At 41.9% G+C, this 17,900-nt stretch overlaps 1 long non-coding RNA gene across 1 annotated transcript in view; it reads left to right on the forward strand.

Annotated features, from left to right (window-relative positions):
- The first annotated feature begins 2,122 nt into the window (after window positions 1-2,122).
- LOC143818013 (uncharacterized) overlaps window positions 2,123-17,900 on the forward strand; it is a 41,809-nt gene continuing 26,031 nt past the window's right edge. The window contains exons 1-2 of the long non-coding RNA XR_013224259.1: window positions 2,123-2,173; window positions 13,324-13,377. This is a non-coding gene — a long non-coding RNA (uncharacterized LOC143818013). The remainder of the gene's footprint in view (window positions 2,174-13,323; window positions 13,378-17,900) is intronic.

Genomic DNA, 17,900 nt, shown 5'->3' on the forward strand with positions numbered 1-17,900 from the left:
GCCACAGAGGAGAATGTTGAAGTAGTCGAGGCGGAAGATAATTAGGGCATGCACAAGCATTTTGACACAGTGAGGGTTGAGGAAAGGACGGATTCTGGAAATATTTTGAGCTGGAAGCGACAGGATGTGCGGTTTGAAGGACAGGGCAGAGTCAAGGGTTACTCCGAGGAAGCAGATTTCTGGAACAGGGGAAAGTGTGATGTCTTTTATTTTGATAGAGAGATCAGGTAGGGAAGATATGCGAGATGGGGGAAAGATAGTTTAGATTTGTCCACATTGAACTTGATGAAGCGAGAAGAGAAGAAGGAGGATATGGCTTTTAGACACTCTGGGAATCTGGACAGCAGAGAGGTGACATCTTGGCCAGAGAGTTAGATCTGAGTGTCATCAACTTATAGATGGTACTGGAAGCCATAGGGCTTTATGAGTTGTCCCAGGCCAAGGGTATAGATTGAGAAGAGAAGAGGTCCTAGGACAGAGCCTTGAGGGAAGCCAACAGAGAGAGGGCGAGATGAGGAGGTAGTATGGGAGTAGAAAATGCTAAATGTGTGGTTCGTAGGGTATGAGGAGATCCAAGATAGGGCATGGTCTTTGACACCAAAGGAAGATCTGTAGTAGGAGGCAGTGGTCAACTGTGTCAAAGGCAGAGGACAGGAGTATAGAGAATTGTCTGTTAGCTTTGGCTGTAAGTCATTAGTAAGTTTGGTCAGGCCAGTCTCAATTGAATGGTGGGGATGGAAGCCAGATTGTAGGTTGTCCAAGAGCGAGTTAAATTCAAAGTGAGAGGAAAGTTCAGTGTGGACGTGCTGCTCAAAGAGTTTGGAAGCAAATGGGAGCAGAGATATGGGGCGATAGCTGGACATAGCGCTTGGGTCAAGGGATGGCTTCTTGAGGATAGGTGTGATTGTGGCATATTTGAAAGCAGAGGGGAAGGTACCAGTAGTTAGTGATAGGTTGAAGAGATTTACTAGGGATGGGATAAGTGTGGTGGTGAGGTTGGGGAGGAGGTCAGATGGGATGGAGTCAAGTGCACAAGTGGTGAGGTGTGATTTGGAGAGGAGATGAGCAAGCTCTCCTTCATTGATTTTGGAGAGGGCAGTTATGGGGTTAGAGCATTGGTCTGGTTTACAAAGGGGTTGTGGTGATTGCACAATAAAGACTTGCCTTTTTTGGTGTATCTTATACTATACTATACTATACTATATTTTATAGGTATTTAGTGATACTTTATGGAACTTATTTTGCCCCATAATCAAATGATCAGAATAGTTTTAAAGTCATGGGCTATATATGCTTATACTGACCAGTCCTATCAACAGCATGCCCACTGAGGTATTACTTAGATCCTTGGGATGTCCTTGTATTGTCCACCTGGAACTTTAAATCCCACAGTTTCGGTGAATATTGTGACTTCGGATATGCGCAATGGACCAACTACTTCTGGCTCATACGCATAGATCCACTATGCATGCCATAAGTCATGGTAGTTACAAGAAGCTGCTGGGTTCAAACTTCTGGGAGGAGATTGTAAGGACAGTGCAGGGTAGGACTGGTTAGTGTATAGCGAACTCCTTTCCAGCCATTCTGGTTATTTGAATATTCTGCAAAAAAGTGAGCATCACCATATTCCTTAAACTGGTCTCACACAGTGGGGTTGTCTGAAATCAACTTTTAAAGACAAATGCAGTTATGTAATTAGATTAAAGGTGCTGATGCTGGTATCAGGTTTACTTTACAGGGGGAGCTCCTCTTTATATATTAGGCTCATTTACACCAGCACCTATGTGAAAAGCAAGAGAATGGTGTCAATGGCACACCTTACGTCACTGCTCTGCAAGGTATTATGAAGATATTTTACCCTAGATGCAATTTCCCATCTCCTCTATTTTATATGACATTTTTACATATGTGTATCCTCATATGAAATCAAAGTCATGCAGAGGTAGGTGCAGTACAGGCTCATAGATTATTGGAACAACTTAGGGCTTACATGTGGCTGTAATAAGAACCCTCAAGCCTATTTCACTTGAAAGCTATAGGGGAGATTTCATCTGTTTTGATTCTTACATTAAATTTGTTTTCCAATTACTTTTTTTTTCATATTTCTTACTGCAGGCTATCCGATTTTCTGTAGCAATGAATGAATCACGCATTGAACTTGGATCACTCTGAGGTAGATATCTACTGTACAATCACAAAGAAAAGAATATATTTACAAATCCAGCATGCCATTTTCTTTTAGCTGTTGGCTCAATAATGTTTCTTAGTTCTAAAATAGCTTTAAGGTAAAAGATTTCCTAAAATGTAGACGTAGATGAACTGTCACACTGTATTACTCAAGAGAAAATAGAAATCATTTATCAAGAAGCCAGACTGATGTCAGGAATAAAACCATAGCAAGCAGCAGAGGTCACGTCCATAATTACTGTACCTTTAATTATTTTTTTGTTACATCCAACTTTATAAAATTACTATGTGGAATCGGTTGGTATTACTCCTTCTGATGGGAAATAAAAAGACGAGTCAAAACGTATCTGCACTCTGGCTGTAGAATTTATGTTAATCTATTTTCAGAAAAGACAAATTGACATAATCCACCTGCTTTTTTGCACACTTTGTTCATCTGTTGATAAGAATTTGTATTCCCTCGTTAAAAAAATATTTTAAGTTGAGCTGTGAGCCACTAATGCACCGTTGTCTTCACCTGCTCATCAGAGGTGAATTTTTGTCCTCATGAGAATTTTCAGTAGATAAGTTGTTAAATAATCCACTGTAAAGGCCCCGTCTCACTTAGCGACGCTAAAGCGATCCCGACAACGATACGACCTGTCAGGGATCGTTGCTGCGTCACTATGTGGTCGCTGGTGAGATGTCAAACAGTGAGATCTTCCAACGATCGCAGCTGCGATCTCACTGTTTGACATCTCACCAGCGACCTGTAGCGACCTGTACAACGATGTCACATGGGAGCTATTATGACGATTCAGTGTCTGAGTCGTCAACGAGGTCGTTGGTAAGGTGTCAAACACAGCGATGTGTGCTACCCAGCGGGACCTCAACGATCAAAAAAAGGTCCAGGCCATTCTGACACGACCAGCGATCTCACAGCAGGGGCTGGGTCGCTGCTACGTGTCACACATAGCGAGATCGCTACTGAGGTCGCTGTTGCGTCACAAAACTTGTGACTCAGCAGCGATCTCGCTAGCGATCTCGCTTAGTGAGACGGGGGCTTTACTTGTCTGTCCATCATAATCAGTTCAATGTTGTCATCAGTTGTGAACATGGACGGGCGACCGACACGTTCTCCATAGCTGACATTTATGTGACCTTTTTTAAACTTCTCCATCAATTCATACACACAGTTTCAGAACTAAGCACTTTCTCCATTCTGTGCACAAATTCCTCGCTAAATATCACCACCAGACACAATCTAAGGTCACAAAATAAAGAATTACTGTACTTTCCTTTTTTGTGAAAATCACATGTGTGGGCAGCCATTGTTTCTGACACCCCAGTCCCAAATGAACTGACATAACATGTTCAAACCTGAGTGAGTGGAGAAACAGCAACATTGCACAGAGAGCGCTGATGAAACATTGCAACCTATTGAAGTTTTAATATAAGTGGACTGTAGAATTTTTTGCACTCACACTCGTATATCCAGTTGACAGCTATTGGTACTCATTTATCTCCACACAAGATTTCTATCTTTTACTTTTAATACACACTGTGATATGGAAAAAAAAGTGCAAAAAAATACATTTTACAGAAAAATCTTATTGAAGCAATTCCAAGTGCCGATTTTGATCTGACACTCGAATCAAAACTGGACATGTCTCCAATATTTTCCATGGCCTATTTGGTCAGAGGAGAAAATCAAATGTAACACCCCAGGAATTCTGTTGTTACAGTGGTATTGCCTTCCTCACGGGGAGGGTGATGCCATGCCTGGAAGCGACAAGGATCCCTTTAACAGGTAAAGTGTACACACAACACTGTTCTGACTCCAGGCCAGAAGGGGGAGCTCTAGACCCAGCTAAAGTATAGCTTCCCTATATATTCTGGCTGGAGGAGGAGTTAGTAGTGAGTTTGTGAGGAGAGCTGGAGCCATGCAGACACAAGGTTCTGCAGCTCGGGACAGGGGAGTCAGGCAGATTGTAAGAGACTGTGAGGGGAGAAGAGACAAAGGAGAGGAAAAATGCTGGGAGTGGAGCTGCGAGGTGGCTCACTCCAGAATCAACGCAAGGAACCGGAGGCCAGAATTCCGAAGTTGTGGGGGTAACTGTATGCCCCACAGTAGAAACCGGCGGGCAGGAGATTCCAAGTCTCCAGACCACCATTACACCCGAAGGCACAGCAGCAGATAGAGCCCGGATTCACAACGAGAAGGGACACCTGTAAAAAGGCTCGAGTTGCCTGCCATGCAGATAGTGTCCATCTAAAAGGACAGAGAGAGAAAAGAGACCTGTATGAAGCCTAGGGCAGCAAGGGAATCAGAACACAGTGCAGAAACGAAGGCTTCTGACCCCACCTGGCTAGGGGGATTCCGAATAGTTTCTATGCTGCCCGGACCTCACCATGACCTGTTACCTATACCCTGGACTGTGCCTGCATTCTACCAATGAAAGGTAAAGAGACTGCAACAATGTGTCCTCTAATTCTTTCCTGCACCTCACCATCTATCATCCTTACCAACTACACTGAGAGCCCTGGGGACCACTGTCTACCTGTGAGGAACTAGAGCATCTCTGCTGCAGTACCATTATCCCCAGAGGACCCCTTTTAGCAGCATCGGCCAGCTCTGGCCAAGTACCACAAATGGCATCACGAACACTATTATATTAGACTTTATTCATATTTCTATTAATTTCCCTTTTATTGGACACCCAGGGCCACGGACCTGGTCACTGCCACTCTGACACATCCCTTTAAGAACCGGCCCGGTTCTGAGTACCCCACGGTCCTAGCAGGCTCTCCACAAATATGTGCACAGCCCCATAAAATATCATAAGTACAATTTCTATCCTTGAAAACCATAGATTAGTCTGAGAAAATCAGAAATGTGAACGAGCCTGAAGACCTTATTTTCTAATTGTACATAGAGACTTCAATAGATTCTGGAATCTTTAGAGCAGGCAAGAGTTAGACACACATACAGGAGTTTTTGTGTCACTTGACGGAAAATGATTTATTAATAACTTTGTCTTCCTGGGAAGCCATGCTTCATATTCTATAGTGTGGGGAAACGAGGGTTCGGCGGGTGCCCAAGTCCGCTAGCCAAACCGCATGGACCAGGGATTGTCCCAACCAATGCCCGCTCTCCCATTAATGTGGGCATAATGCTACGCAGGGTGAGGGTCAAAAAGGGTGGCAATGCTTTATCGAACCAGCAACACTGGCAGATGACACATAGACCAGTCCCAGCAAAATTCCCCAAGATTGTGCACATTACAGTCTCACACTTCCGGGATAATGACAGATGTTATGTCAGAGCTCCCAGGGTCAGCTACCCCACCTGTGGTACACACACAGAGAGAAGGTAACGACAAGCATAGGATGATGACAGTCCATTGAGTCCATACAAGGTCCAAAGCCAGTTGACACGGGAGTCAACATAAGAGATGACATGAGAGGCTTATCCGTACATCTCCATGGAGCCAGGTGACCAGCAGGTCCCAATCCTGGCCTTCTCTAAATGTATCCAGGGTTCAGCGATGGTGAATGGAGCATATCTGTATCCTTCCAACTGGAGCCAAAAACCCCTAGGTTGTTTCCTTTAGAATGATAGATCCGTGTCCCATGTGATGGTTCCATGATGAATTGGCTGCAGTCCTGTTTCTTGTCCATTGGGTGTTTTGTAGAATGTCCTGCTGTGTCGCTCTCTCTCAGTCTCTCTGTCTCTGAGGCTATTTATACAGAGGCATGCAACTTATTTTTAGATTTACCCAGTGTCCTTCAGTCCACCCTCACAGATAAGGGGAAGAATGGTGGCGACTAAGGGTACTGTCACACAGTACCATTTTGATCGCTACGACGGTACGATTCGTGACGTTCTAGCGATATCGTTACGATATCGCAGTGTCTGACACGCAGCAGCGATCAGGGATCCTGCTGAGAATCGTACGTCGCAGCAGATCGTATGGAACTTTCTTTCGTCGCTTGATCACCCGCTGACATTGCTGGATCGTTGTGTGTGACAGCGATCCAGCGATGTGTTCGCTTGTAACCAGGGTAAACATCGGGTAACTAAGCACAGGGCCGCGCTTAGTAACCCGATGTTTACCGTGGTTACCAGCGTAAACGTAAAAAAAACAAACAGTACATACTTACATTCCGGTGTCTGTCCTCCGGCGTCTCAGCTTCTCTGCACTGTGAGCGCCGGCCAGCCAGAAAGCGAGCACAGCGGTGACGTCTGATGTCACCGCTGTGCTTTCCGGCTATGGCGCTTACACAGTGGAGAGAAGCAGAACGCCGGGGACAGACACCGGAATGTAAGTATGTACTGTTTGTTTTTTTTACGTTTACGCTGGTAACCACGGTAAACATCGGGTTACTAAGCGCGGCCCTGCGCTTAGTTACCCGATGTTTACCCTGGTTACCGGGGACTTTGGCATCGCTCCAGCGCCGTGATTGCAACGTGTGACCGCAGTCTACGACGCTGGAGCGATAATCATACGATCGCTGCGACGTCACGGATCGTGCCGTCGTAGCGATTAAAATGGTACTGTGTGACAGTACCCTAAGTTGCCTTGGATTATGTAACCTATTTGCATAGATGTTCCTCCTCTGTTTTAAAAATCAACAAACTATCTGGGCTAGACAATGTATAATTAGTATTAGTAGCCCTCACTATTCATCAAGAATAAGAGCACACTTTTATATCAAATATCAGCTTACAAGTCAATATTCCAGGCTCATACAAACAAAAGACTGATATCTTGAACCATCAGGAATCAGCACTTAAATCCAAAAACCAACATACAGATAAAAAGTCAATACTTCTTGGTTTGCTAAACATTGTTGTCTGGGTAATTAAGATATAATCTGGTTTTGTTTACACAAAAATGTTAAATATGCCATAGATGTCCCTATTTATGGCAGTAGATACTGCTTTTAAACATTTTTTAATCTACCACTAAATGGCAAACAAACTGTTAAGAGATTTTGGCAAGGTCATATCCCTTTTTTTTCCAAAGTTATTGAAAAACTATTTTTGCTACAGTACATTTTTTTTATTATTGTTTTTCTTAATTTTCATGTTGCATACAATCCTCGTATGTCATTTGTGTGATATTTATTTGATTTTATTTGCTAACAGATTCCCTTTAAGAAGATACCTTAAATTTCATGTTCGGCTTGAATGTAAGACAACTGCATATGACAAGAGTTTCCAACTTTCCCAGGACTCATGAAATTAGAACCATTTACGTTGGTTTCATACACCCAATATCTTATCTGAATTTTCATTTTACAGTAAAATACAAACTACTGAGAAGACAAAATATTCTTAGTTTTTATATAATATGAACCTACAATAAAAACATGAAAACATCTGATAGAGCACATATATGAATGTGATTCATAGTCTTATCCATGATTTTTTTTTTCAATTCATAATCGTATACATAATTTTATGATTACAATAAGAAATTGTTGCATCCAGCAAATGAAATCACCAAGAGAAGCTGAATAAATCTTTTATTCAAAAACTGGAACAGTAGGACATTGAAGACCATCTACATCTGTCCTTTATTTATGTAAATCCCAGACAAAGGACTGTACTCATCAAGTTCTTACCTTCCATGCATTATAAAATTGCATAATTCACTTCTGTATTTCACAACAGTTCCATTTTTACTGAAATAATACAAGTATGTTATTATTGTTCATTACTGGAGAGCCAAGAAGGACGAATATTAAACCGCTCCAGGACACTTCATTTTACCAACAAAAATAACAGTTTCCTTGTCGTACTAAATAATTTATACAGCATATGTGCAATGAAAAAAATAATAATGCAGGGAATGTTATATGTTCTCTGCTATTTTGTGAAGTTTTTACATGACCAGGGTTAGTTAGAGTGGTCTACTAAAGTATTGGTGGATCCACTGGTGGCTTTGGGCTCTTGCAGGAAAACCTCATTTTTGAGTAGATGTTTTACAGGTAGTGTTGAGTAGTGTTGAGCGATACCTTCCGATACTTGAAAGTATCGGTATCGGATAGTATCGGCCGATACCCGAAAAATATCAGATATCGCCGATACCGATACCCGATACCAATACAAGTCAATGGGACTCAAGTATCGGAAGGTATCCTGCATGGTTCTCAGGGTCTGAAGGAGAGGAAACTCTCCTTCAGGCCCTGGGATCCATATTCATGTAAAAAATAAAGAATTAAAATAAAAAATATGGATATACTCACCGGTCCGGAGGCCCCTGGACCTTACCGATTGTAACCGGCAGCTACCGTTCCTAAGAATGAGCAGTTTAGGACCTTCGATGACGTCGCGGCTTGTGATTGGTCGCGTGCCGCTCATGTGACCGCTCACGCGACCAATCACAGGCCGCAACGTCATCGCAGGCCCTAAACTCCTCATTCTTAGGAACGGAGGCTGCCGGTTACAATCGGTAAGGTCCAGGGGCCGCCGGATGGGTGAGTATATCCATATTTTTTATTTTAATTCTTTATTTTTTACATGAATATGGATCCCAGGGCCTGAAGGAGAGTCTCCTCTCCTCCAGACCCTGGGAACCATACACTGGGAACTTCCGATTCTGATTTCCGATACCACAAAAATATCGGAACTCGGTATCGGAATTCCGATACCGCAAGTATCGGCCGATACCCGATACTTGCGGTATCGGAATGCTCAACACTACCCATCACTAGTTCTGATAGAAGAAGTACATAAATTGCATTATTAGATTGTGTGGAAAAGGAATATTTCTGAAGTAGCAAGCCTTTAAAGTCAGCCAGTAATCTAATCTGACCATATAAGGTCATGGGTATTACTGTAGAAGTAGACTATAGACAGAGAGAAAATGGAACATGGTGTTTGAGAGCTCAAGCTATTTATGCTATGTAATTGAAAAATACTTTGTATGCAACATGGGAGGCAGAAAATAACAAGTTCTTGTTAGTAAATTAAGGAAAATGAAACCGAAAATGAATAATTTGAGCTTTAAAGTGAAATGCTTTACAATTATACTGCAAAAACTGTTTTGAATTTTATATGTCCTTTTCTCCTATAGCACTGTTTAAAATTTGTATGAGCAAGGCAAAGTGGTCTGTTTTTATTACTCAACCTTCAAATTTGCACAGAATTCTACTTTTAAAACATTAATAGATGGGACCTGTTACTATATTTAACATTACAAGCTGTATACATTATTAAGTACAGTTGTGATCAAAAGTTTACATACCCCGGCAGAATTTTTGCTTTCTTTGCCTTTTTTCAGAGAATATGAATAACACCAAAAAAACTCTTTCTCCACTCATAGTTACTGGTTGGGTGAAGCCATTTATTGTCAAACTACTGTGTTTTCACTTTTTAAATCATAATGACAACCCAAAACATCCAAATGACCCTGATCAAATGTTCACATACCCCATTTATTCATATCATGTAACATCAGTGACAGCTTGAATTCTTTTGTGATAGTTGTGTATGAGGTTCTTTATTTTCTCAGATGGTAAAGCTGCCCACTCTTCTTGGCAAAAAGCCTCCAGTTCCTGTCAATTCCTCTGCTGTCTAACATGAACTACGCAACTGAGATCTCCCCAGTGTAGCTCACTGATATTGAGGTCAGGAGACTGAGATGGCCACTCCAGAACCTTTACTTTGTTTTGCTGTATGCAATGACAGGTTGACTTGGCCTTTTGTTTTGGATCGTAGTCATGTTGGAGTATGACAAGCACGTCCCATGCGCAGCTTCCAGGCTGATGAGTGAAAATTTGCCTCCAGTATTTGCTTATAACATGCTGCATTCATCTTTCCTTCAACTTTTAGCAAGTTTCCTGTGCCATAGTAGCTCACACATTCCCAAAGCATCTGCTATCCACCTCCATGCTTTACAGTAGGAATGATGTTCCTTTCCTCATAGGCCTTGTTGACCTCTCTCCAAATGAAACATTTATAGTTGAGGCCAAAAAAGTTCAATTTTGGTCTCATCAATTCAAATTACATTGTTCCAGACGTTTTGAGGCTTGTCTCTGTGCTGTACTGTAGGCAACATACTTTGTGGCATTTTCACAGTAATGGCTTTTTTCTGGCGACTCGACCATGCTGCCCATTTTTCTTCAAGTGCCTCCTTATGCATCTTGAAACAGCCACAATGCTAGTTTTCAGAGAGTCCTCTATTTCAGCTGACATTATTTGTGGGGTTTTATTTGCATCCCAAACAATTTTCCTGGCAGTTATTGATGACATTTTTGTTGGTCTACCTGACCTTGGTTTTGTTTGTACAAAGCCCCTGATTTTCCATTTGTTAATCACAGTTTGAGCTCTGCTGATTGGCATTATCAATTCCTTGAATATCTTTTTGTATCCCTTTCCTGTTTGATACAGTTCAACTACCTTTTCCGATAGATCCGTTGACAATTCTTTTGCTTTCCTCATGACTTACAATCCAGAAACGTCAGTGGTTGGATGAAAGATGAAAGAGTCTGTCTGGATCCCAGAAACTCACTCAGCTTTTATGCACACACACTGATTACAAGCAAACAAGTCATACTGCAGGTGAGGATGTTACCTTCAGTAGCAATTCAAACCTATTTGTGTCAACTACTGTGCATGTTATCAGGACAAATTCACAATGGTATATGAACTTTTGATCAGGGTCATTTGGATGTTTTGGGTTGTCATTATTTAAAAGGAGAAAACACAGTAGTTTGACAATAAATTGACTTCACCGAATCACTAACCATGAGTGAAGAAAAAGTTTTGGTGTTATCATTCATATTCTCTGAAAAAAGGACAAGGAAGCAAAAATTCTGCCAGGGTATGTAAATTTTGGAGCACAACTGTAAATGTTATAAACGCAGTGAGTTTGATTCATTTTCTTTGACAATCCATGTTAGAATGGCTGTATTATCTGTTTTCCTCATTAATTGAGTGAGTTTTTTGGAGTCCATCTTTAGATGGACTTATGCAGTGAAATTGTACAGCCATTCTGATGTGGATTTTCAAAGTAATTTAATTAATCTTTAAAGGCATTGTCCCACAAACAAAATACATTTTAATTAATAGATCTTGAAATAATAATAAGGAGACTTATAGGCAGTGCAATTCTCCTCTGAAAAATGATCTCTGCAAATGATCTCCTCAGAAAGGAAGATGACTTGGACTCTAGTGCCACCTAGTAGAAGTAACAATCTTAATAGTCAATATAAACACTTCAACATGCTTGTCACATGACTTAAGATAAAAGCCAGTCATGTGGCAAGGCTCGTTAAAGGGTTGATATTGATATTCTTTTTTAGGATTTCTACTTCCAGTAAGTGCCTCCCCTCAGTGAGTGATTGCTATGCTGTTCTATGGAAACTGTCGTGCTGTTTTGAGTTTTCTGTGTCTTGATTGACAGCTTGTCAGTCCAACCTTGTGATGGACTTGCTGAGCTGTAAGTGCCTTAATTGACAGCTTAGCTGTCCAATCTGTGACTGGGAGGTGTGGGACTTTCTCCAGGTGTTTGGTGTTCTGGTGATGAGTTCTGATCTGCTGTCTGACCCTTTGTACCATGTTTTGACTATCCCTTTGTCTTGTCCTTTGGCTTTTGATCTGCTATCTCTTGTTATTGACCCTGGACTGTGACCTAACTTACATCTTCATCTTTTCCCTTGGCTAGCTACGTACTCTCTTGGTATTGACCCTGGAACATCTGACTCACCTGCCTCACGGTGTGTCTGTTAGTAGTGACTAGCTTCATAGTGTCATTAGAGTTCAAGTCCTCTTTCTCTCTGAAGAGACAATTTTCAGAGATAATTTCTCAGAGGAATATTGCACAGCCTATAAGTCTCCTTACCTTGGCATGTCAGGCATGTCACTCTCCATAAGGAGAAATGTTACCCATAAAATAGTCTCAGTACATGATTTTTTTTTAGCACATTTATTTTTGAAACTTACTATTATTACAAATTTCCAGCATTTAGGAATAAAACACACAGTAACTAAACAAATAAAAACATTATCAGTGCAAAGGTCAGTAAAAATCCATTCTCATTTGTATAACTTCCTTTTAAAGCACAATGTTTCATTATTCCATTCTTCATGACTCATAAATAGTGATGAGCGAGTGTACTCGTTGCTCGAGTTTTCCCGAGCACGCTTGGGTGACCTCCGAATATTTATGACTGCTCGGAGATTTAGTTTTCATCGTGGCAGCTGAATGATTTATAGCTACTAGCCTGCTTGATTACATGTGGGGATTCCCTAGCAACCAGGCAACCCCCACATGTACTCAGCTTGGCAAGTAGCTGTAAATCATTCAGCTGCCGCGATGAAAACTAACTCCCCGAGCAGTCATAAATACTCGGAGGTCAACCGAGGGAAAACCCAAGCAACTAGTACACTCGGTCATCACTACTCATAAACTAATCTGAACTCATGCATGGCGTATGCTTGTATAAAGAAATCAATGCTATAAAATATCTACAATATTTTTACTAGTTCTAATTAATTTCGTTACATTAGCTTTTCAGAGCATAGTATCAAAAATGTAAACTAGAGCAAGAAAGAATTATAATGTAGTATCATCATGAACATATATTTAATTATTGCTCTTTATTTTCAGACTTTGAAAAATGTATAACAAGTACAATATTTTACCGTTAAATACCATTGTGCTGTTAATACTGCGATTATATTTTTAGATTGTTAACAAGCTTTTTTTCTAAAAACAAATGACTGAATGGCTGTTCCCTTGGAGACATTTATTTTTATACATATATGTTTACATAGTATATATGCATAATGCAATTACAAGAAAAAAAAATTGCCCAAATTTGCAAGTTTTCTCATTCTATATTTGCCTTTAAGCAGAATATTTTGTACAGATCTAGTCTCCATAACCAAAAGCATTGATGCTGTGAAACATGTTATGATCTGTATCCATTTTATGACACTGTTTTCTTTTCACATGCCTGACAGGGTGGGTGTTGTTTAAGCATGCATTGTATTATAGCTGCAGTGATAATTTCACCAAACACAAAATGTTACTTTTTGCTCTGGAAAAACACAACTTTCAAAGGGATTACTGTTCACAGAAATCATATTGGCAATGCAATCAAAGCATTTTTTCCATTAATGCATTTCTAATCTCTCTACAGAATTCAGGTACAATGCTGGAAGCACAAGGAATGTCTTAAGTTATTTGCAAAAAGGTATGATGATGTTATCTTTATGATTATCAAGTGTATGTACTCTCTTGAATTCAGTAAGTAAGGCTTTTAAAAATAGCTTTTTTCATATTTAAAGACAAGTTCAGACAATGGTAAAAATCTTTTCAGCTTAAAATACTTGTCCTACTAACTTTATCTTTATATATTTCTGAAATCCAATTTTTTTTTTAGCTGTTCTTGGTGCACATTTAGTATTAGTAATTAGTGATGGGCGAGCACTAAAATGCTTGTTGCTCGGGTTGAGCAAATTGGAATACTCGGGTACTCGACCCGAGCAACGAGCCCAATGTAAGTCTATGGGAGACCCGAGTATTTTTAACGCGATCCCCCCCGGGGGTCCTTTTAAGGTCTAAAAATGTCTGAAAATGATGAAAACACAGCTCAAATGACACAGGAACATCATGGGGATCGCCCCAGGAAGCATTCCTGACTCCTAGGTCACAGCTGTAAGCAATGTTGTCAGAGTTTCACGCCATTTTTACAGGTGCACCAAAAAACATACAAAAAATAAACCAAAATGAATTTTGCAAGGAAATAGTTAAGGTACATCCTTTCCAGGGTAATGACTTGTATACGTGGCACCTCAGGGTCCAGGTCGTCGCAGTGGTATTGCTTTCCTCTCGGAGAGAGTGATGCTAAGTTTAGAGGCAAAGAAGGATAACTGCATCCAGGTATCACAAACATGCAACACATTTCACACTCCAGGCCACCAGGGGGAGCTTCTGCTCCTATTTATTAGGTCACTCCCCATATATATATAACTGATAGTCTGTAGGGAAAGTTAGTTCCAGACAGGAGTCAGTACCTGGCAGAGCTCCAGACAGGAGTTCTGTTAGTTCCAGACCAGAGTCTGAGGAGGACAGAGGGTCAAAGGAGCTGTACATGCCCTCAGAGCTGCAGCTCCCAGAAAGAGACATTGAAAGGCAGAATTGTATTGCAGCGAGCGTGAAGGGAGTTGAAGCAAAGGAGAGGATACCAGAAGGGGACCAGACCACTCAGACTGCCTCCTTATGAGGCGCAACATCCCGGTAGCCGGAACACCGAGGGAGTTAGGACCTCTATGCCTTATTTCAGAGACCGGCAGGATAGCTAATTGCAGGTTACCTGTCTGCACTTACACCCAGGAGGCATGGTGACACCTACAGAGCCGGGTTATCTAAGAGAACCTATAAACAGGCTCAAGTCACCAGTCATACGGGTTTTGTCCTATCCTATATGGGGGACAGAGACAGTGAAACATCGCATCTGTGAGACCCTTATGTGAAGTCATAGGCAGTTAGGAACTACACCACCACAGCGCAAGGGAAGGCTACTGATTTCCACCTGGACAAGGGAACTCTGGACTAGCCTCCAAACTGGCCAGACTCTGCCTGCCCTGTGATCTGGTGCCCTGGACTGTGGATGCTGAAGTCTTCAGTAAAGGTAAAGAGACTGCAACCTTGTGTCCTCGTTCTTCCCTGCGCCTCTCACCATACCATCATCTACACACCAGGAAGAGCTGGGGATATACTTCACCTGTGGGAAGGTATACCAACTAGCTGCCATAACATCACCCCAGCGGACCCCTTAACCCCTTCACCCCGGAGCTTTTTTTCGTTTTTTCGTTTTCATTTTTTGCTCCCCTCCTTCCCAGAGCCATAACTTTTTTATTTTTCCATCAATGTGGCCATGTGAGGGCTTATTTTTTGTGGGATGAGATGTACTTTTGAACGATACCATTGATTTTACCATGCCATGTAACAGAAAACAGGAAAAAAATTCCAAGTGCGATGAAATTGCAAAAAAAGTGCAATCTCACACTTTTTTTTTTGTTTGGCTTTTTTGCTGGGTCCTCCAAATGCTAAAACTAACCTGCCATTATGATTCTCCAGGTCATTATGAGTTCATAGACACCAAACATGTATAGGTTCCTTTTATCTACGGCTACGTTCATACTAGATTTGTGCACTGCACGTCGCTATGCGTCGTTTTGTAGAAAAAACGCATCCTGCAAAAGTGCTTGCAGGATGCATTTTTTTCTCCATAGACTTGCATTAGCGACGCAGTGCAACGCATTGCCACACATTGCAACCGTCATGCGACGGTTGCGTCGTGTTGCGTCGGACCGTCGCCACCAAAAAACGTTGCATGTAACGTTTTTTGGTGCTTCGTGTCCAGCATTTCCGACCGCGCATGCGCGGCCAGAACTCCGCCCCCTCCTCCCCGCACCTCACAATGGGGCAACAGATGCGTTGAAAAACTGCTTGTGTCGGTATGTCGCAACAACGCAATTCGTCGTGCGTCGTATGACGCAAGTGTGAAAGTAGCCTAAGTGGTAAAAAAATTCCAAAGTTTGCTAAAAAAAAAAATAAAAAAAAAATTGCGCCATATTCTGATACCTGTAGCGTCTCCATTTTTTGTGATCTGGGGTCAGGTGAGGGCTTATTTTTTGCGTGCCGAGCTGGCGTTTTTAATAATACCATTTTGGTGCAGATATGTTCTTTTGATCGCCCGTTATTGCATTTTAATGAAATGTTGTGGCGACCAAAAAAATGTAATTTGGGCGTTTTGATTTTTTTTCTCGCTACGCCATTTAGTGATCAGGTTAATCCTCTGTTTTTATTGATAGATCGGGTGCTTCTGAACGTGGCAATACCAAATATGTGTAGGTTTGATTTTTTTTATTGTTTTATTTTGATTGGGGCAAAAGGAGGGTGATTTGAACTTTTATATATATTTTTTATTTTTTTTATATTTTTAAACACTTTCTTTTTTTAATTTTGACATGCTTCAATAGCCTCCATAGGAGGCTAGAAGCATGCACTACACGATCGGCTCTGCTACTTAGAGGTGAAGCACAGATCACCTCTATGTAGCAGAAATGCAGGGTTGCTTTGAACGCCGACCACAGGGTGGCGCTCAAAGCAATCAGCCACCAACAAACATAGAGGTCTCAATGATACCTCTGGTTGTTATGGCAATGCACCGATGACCCCCGATCATGTGACGGGGGTCAGCGGTGTGAGCACCTCCGGCCGCGCGGCCGGGAGCGCTGGTTTAACTAGTTAATGGGCGCGGGCGGATCGCGATTCCGCTCGCGCTCATTGCGTGCACATGTCAGTTGTACAAAACAGCTGACATGTCGCAGCTTTGAGGTGGGCTCACCGCCGGAGCCCACCTCAAAGCAGGGGATCTGCCAGCTGACGTACTATTCCGTCAGCTGGCAGAAAGGGGTTAAAGCAGCGTTGGTCACCCTGACCGAATACCACAGGTGGCGTCATGAACATAAACTCTATCCCTTTAAAGACCTTTCCCTTTTACACAGACGTCCCAGGGCCATGGACCGGGTCAGCCACCGTGACATCCCCTGTGAACCGAAGGACCCGGTACCGAGTACCCCACTGCCCTTGGGGGCGATCCATATATAAGGCAAAATACTTAACCCCAGACCAAAATGTTCCTCCACCATTTGGGCTATGTTCACACACAGCGTTTTAGATTCGTTTTTTAACTGTAACATTGCTTTCAACTAATACAAATGCATTCACTGGGAAATGCCATTGTAACATTTAACTAACCCTAGCTGGCCATGTGGTGTGTGACACATAAGGAGACACATCTTGTTTCATTTATGAAGGAGGTACTCTTAAAGTTACAAAGCCTATTTTTAGAGGGGCATCAGGCGGCATTAATATTCTTAAAGGGCCATTATTAAACAGTTGGTCTCCTATGCTGTTATTGCCCATGCAGTGAGTGGCTGGGCTGCCAAGAATTACAACACACCCAATACCCCTTTCATGAGAGGTACAGGAGGGTCTCCTGAAAAAAGTTGCATTGAATGCAAGGCCTGCCCTGCTATCAAGTCATATGCACCCCAAGAATCCTTTTAACCCAGGTACTGGATCACCACAGGAAAATCCATTTCACATTATTCATTTTGTAATCCCATACTGTTTTCTTATGTATTAACTGCAAGGCCTGCCCTGCTACCAAGTGATATGCATCCCAACATGCTTTTGAACCCAGGTACTGGATGGCCACAGGAAAACCCACTTAACATTCTTCAGTTGGTCCTGCCATACTGTTTTCTTATGTATTAACAGCAAGGCCTGCCCTGCTAATAAGTCATATGCATCCCAATAAGCTTTTGAACCAAAGTACTGGATAGCCACAGGAAAACCCACTTCACATTCTTAAGTTGGTCCTGCCATATTGTTTCCTTATGCATTAAATGCAAGGGACGCCTTGACCCAAATTTGCACACACCCCAATCCCCCCTTGGAGAAAACATGGAGGAGGGCCTCATAAAAAACTGTCCCATTAGAAAGGAGTGGGTCTCCTAGACTTGTAATGCCCATACACTAAGTGCATGGGCTGACAAACATTTCCCCATGGGGCTACATTTAAAAAAAATATTTTAAGGGGATCATAGATACCATTACCCAAAAATTGACTGGCTGTAGCAGAAAGGAACACGTTAACCTTGGTGATCTGGTGGCGGTGAATGATGAGATGTAGAGGAAGAC

This window comes from Ranitomeya variabilis, chromosome 3 (assembly GCF_051348905.1).
Source record: "Ranitomeya variabilis isolate aRanVar5 chromosome 3, aRanVar5.hap1, whole genome shotgun sequence".
Taxonomy (NCBI): Eukaryota; Metazoa; Chordata; class Amphibia; order Anura; family Dendrobatidae; genus Ranitomeya; species Ranitomeya variabilis.